This window comes from Rhea americana, unplaced genomic scaffold, assembly GCF_003343005.1.
Source record: "Rhea americana isolate MKP2758 unplaced genomic scaffold, rheAme1 scaffold_552, whole genome shotgun sequence".
NCBI classification, from domain to species: domain Eukaryota; kingdom Metazoa; phylum Chordata; class Aves; order Rheiformes; family Rheidae; genus Rhea; species Rhea americana.
Window position 1 is genome coordinate 59,933 of NW_028186704.1, and position 4,351 is coordinate 64,283.

Here is a 4,351-nt window from a genome sequence, read left to right on the forward strand (position 1 = left end):
GCTCGCGTTCCGGCCCCGCGCGGGCGCCTGCTCCGGGCTGGCCCCTTCCGGCGCCCGGCCCCGCCGCAGCCCTGCGCCGCCCGCCTCGGCCAGCCCGCAACCTTTGGGGAATCTCATTAATCGCTTGTTTGGTGACTCTGATTGTACTTTCTCCTTTGACCCTTTAAACCGTGAAAATGCTGATCCTATATGTGCTGACGAATTTAATTAGCTCCTTYAAACCACCAGATGCTTTCAATAAGATTTTCAGGATGTCCCAGGCACATTTTAATTCAAAGGTCGAAAGCCTTAGACTTGTTTACTGTGGTAATTTATAGATGAGATAATTCAACCTGCAAAGCAATACAACACCTACCAGATACACCCACCAGATTTATACAAATACAGAGGTAAATGAATGTTTCCTCACAGATTGAAGGCCTATTGAGCTCGGCTGGCAACTATTTTAATTGCTCTATGCAAAGGCTTGCTTAAACAGCCCACTTGGTTTTTCCCATTAAATTCATTGGTGGTGTATGAGAGGAAAGTATCCCAAGACACAGAAAAAAAGCTCAGAGGTCTTAGTGGTTTTGGGCAGAGTGTTAGAGAATGAATTAACACCCGCTAATTCTGATGCCTGATGATCAGTCTGAAGAAAGTTTTTCTCTACTAAGGCTGATACAAGAGCTACTGATACCCCTCTTGGAGCAGGCCAGGAAGTCCTCTGGAAAAAGCAAGGAAGATAAACTTGACAAGGTTTGTATTCCTAAGAAAGAAGCAAGCCAGAGGAAAAAGCATACTTTCTTGGGGACTAAGACAAGGAAAATAATCGATAACAGCTTTTCAACAGTTTTTGCAGTTTGTATTTGAATAGCCATGGCCAAAAGAGATTTCCCAGGGTGATTCCTTGCACCCAGACCCCCCCTCTGCAGCACTGTCCCACGGGGGACGGTAGTGACGCCTGCCACCTCTCCTGGCCTCCAGCACTGTGTGCGGGAGCCGTGCGGCTGGCCGCTCCGCGGAGGACGGGAGTGGAGCCGGGCATGATCCCTGGCTGCGGGAAAGGGCCAGCCCCTTGTACCGAGCCGGGCGAGCGGAGCGGCCCTGGGAGCAGCCTCCGAGTTGAGCTGGGAGTCTGGATCGCCACGGACATTTGTGTGAGTGAGAGAGACCTTTCTGGCCAAAAAGCTAAACCGATCTTCAAGGGTTGCTTGCCCTTTGCAAGGGCTGACATGGTCCCCCAACATGGCACAGAGCACCTGCATCTGCTGGTGGCCTTGCTGGGCGTCACAGCAGCCTTGCAACTGTGCCAGGGGAGTTATTAAAAAAAAAAAAAAAAAAAAAAAAAAAAAAAAAAAAAAAGCTTATATTAAAAACTAGAACAAGACAAAAAAAGATCTGAGATTCTCTGTAGCTTCTGAAGATCTCTTCTAACCTTTCTTGCTATGATGCCCTGTTGGAGGATATATTTTTCTGTTAAGCAGCATAGTAGAAGAGGGCAGTGCCCATGCAGAGGGTGGCCCTCCCTCCTCTCTGCACCCCTCCCAGAAGTGCCAGCTCAGTTTCACATCTTGCTGAATAGGTACACAAGGAATCTCAATTTCCATTAGCAAACTGGACACATTCAGAGAATCCAGTACTAGAAATTATCTACCTCTGGCTCTTGAGGCCAGCCCAGAGGAGAGTTTTGTTTAGACCTCGTCTCCTCAATGCATAAGTGTGATCAACGTGATCCCTGTGCGACTTCTAGAGGTCCAGGCCAGTATTTTCCAGATTGCTGCTGCTCCCCCAAAGTGCTGGAGGTGATTCTCTCCRACYGACTTCTGACYRCGGCGAAGCAGGGAAGGCACAGTCCTTCCCTTGGCTCCGTGGCAGAAAGTCCGACACGCTGTCACTCACCCCAGCACGGCCTCCCTTCCCAGCCACCTCCGTCGGCACACGATGACGAGCGGCATGCAGGGTTGCAGCTGCAATGCGTCGTTTCACCCCAAGGCTAGGTGCCTGCTCGCAGAGGGCTTAGCTTGCAGAAGTGCCCGGAGGCCGTGCCTGAGAGCTGCAGGTTGCATCCTGGCTTGACTGGGGGCTCTAAGAAATACTGCTGCATATAATCTTGCTCTTACCATTTGCTTTTTGTCCAAAATGAAAGCGGTATCCTCTGGACCCCCACTCCTACCACCCAGAAACGGTGTAGCGAACAGGATCATCTCAGTGTATGCATGGAGACATGGAGAGTGATTTTTAAGGTAGGTTTGTCCGAGTGCTCCTCAGTACATCAGGGAAAAAATGGTGATTCGYTTGAACTACTAGAAAAGCTTCTGGTATAAAATAGATTTAAAAAGACATTTAAAAACAACAGATGTATTTGCTCAAAGTAATAAAAATGATACATATACGATGTATACAAAAAGCCATTACTGTCCTCCCTGTTCTTTTGCAGCCATGGGGAAGGGCACTATAATATGCCTTGGTGGGGAAATGAGCTTTTTTCCCCCGTCAAAGGGTCTGTCCTATTTGCTGTGCCTGTGCTGTGGGGGATGGTCTTGGGGAGAGCCTCCCCAGCAGCCTTGGCAGCCCGTACCCCAGCGGAGCAGGAGAGAGCTAGCGTCCCTCTCCCCTACCGCCTTGCTGCAGGGTGGTAGAACACCGCAGGCATTGCAGAGCCTCAAATTCTTTCCAAGATCTGCGCCCTGGTGCTGCAGACCACGTGGCCACAGGCGATGGTCCGGAGCGAACGTGGGAGCCGCTTGCAGGGAGCTCACGGCAGATGTGTCAGGAATAAGGGAGGGAACAGGGCGCTTGGACTGGATGATCTCCGGAGGTCCCTTGCAGCCTTACCAGCCCTGTAACCCTGCGATCCTGCGTCGCTCCTGCGGTGCCGCCCCGTGCGGCGCGCTGCCTGGTAGGAATGGCTTTACCACGCACACGCTGCTCTGTCTCCGCGGCGGCRTTACTCCTTGCCCGGGAGCTGCCGYGGGAGCTCCAGCGTCCCAGCCCAGCACGGCCATCCAGCCCCCTGTGGCTGCTTCACCCACACGCAGCGTCGGGAGGTGCTGGCTGTGGCAGCCGGATGGGACGCCTAAGTCCGGTCGGGGTGCATGTGCCCAGAGAAAGACTGATGTGGGCAATAAAGGTGTTTACGAGACATGAGACAAGTTGCCAGGTACAAGGGAAACAGGAAAGTTTTTCCTGTACCTAATACTGGGGACACATGGTTGTTTCTCTGTTAGGACTTCTGCAGCCCCCAGAAGATCTCCCTTGGTGGTGGCCCCTTCCAGAAAGCTGGTCGACAGGCCAGCCCAAGACCTTCTCGGCAAAGCACTCTAGCTTGCTGGGGCTTGGCAGAGCCACCACCCTTCCCTGGGACCGGGGGACGTGACCCAGTCCTGGCAAAGGGGACAGTGCAGAGCAAATTGCTCATATGGAGTGTGCTTAGAAAGTTACTTTTGCTCCTTGTAAACCAGCATCTAAGAGAGAGCAAGATAAAGAAAGACAGAAGGAGCAAGATGAGTGAAACAAGAAGAGATGAAAGAGAGAAAGCAGAGATAGAGAGAAGGAAGAAAGGCAGGAAGAAAAAAGAACAAGAAAGACAAACCATATTTAGTGCATTTATTCATTTTAAATGAATATTTTTTTACTTGGTTGGGGGGCAACAGCAAGAGAACAAAAGCAAGAGAGAGAGAGAGATCTAAAATTCGTCAGGAAGGTGCTACATGCGTTCATCTGCCAGCGTCACTGCCGAGACCTCTGAGATCATGCCGAGTCCTTCATTTTGCAGAAAGCCTGAGCCCTGGTGAGCAGGCGGCCGCGCCGCGGCGCGTGCGGGCGGTGTGCCGGGCGCGGGGCGGCCCCGCGGGCACGCAGCCACCCCCGTCCCCGGAGCTGCGGGGCCCCCCGGCCCCGCGCGGGCTCCTCGGGGCGCCCGGTGCTGGCGGTGCCGGGGCTGCAGCGAGGACCCTGCGCAGCACCGCGTCCGCCTCCACCAGCCCTGCTCGCCGGTCTGGGAGGCAGTCAGGGAAGCACCCACCTAAGGTTTCCCCAGGAAAAACATGAACAAGAGTGAAGAAAATTTTGCTTGGGCCCAAACCTGAAACCACTGGATCCTGCTGGTCCCACCAACTCAATCAGATTTGACACCAGTGAAAGCCATGATTTCTCAGAGTTTAGCTGCCCTCCTATGGCATAGCCCGACCCTGCTGGGCGACGCTGGTATGCTTTGGCTTTGTGTGGATACTTTTTCAAATGCTTTGAACTCAAAGAATAAATGTGGTGAGCTCTTTTAGCCTGCACCAGCTATTTGGAAGTACCACAAACCCCAGAACTTGGCACAAGTAGCAGCAAAGCAGAGGGACGCAGCTACCATTTTAGACTTGAA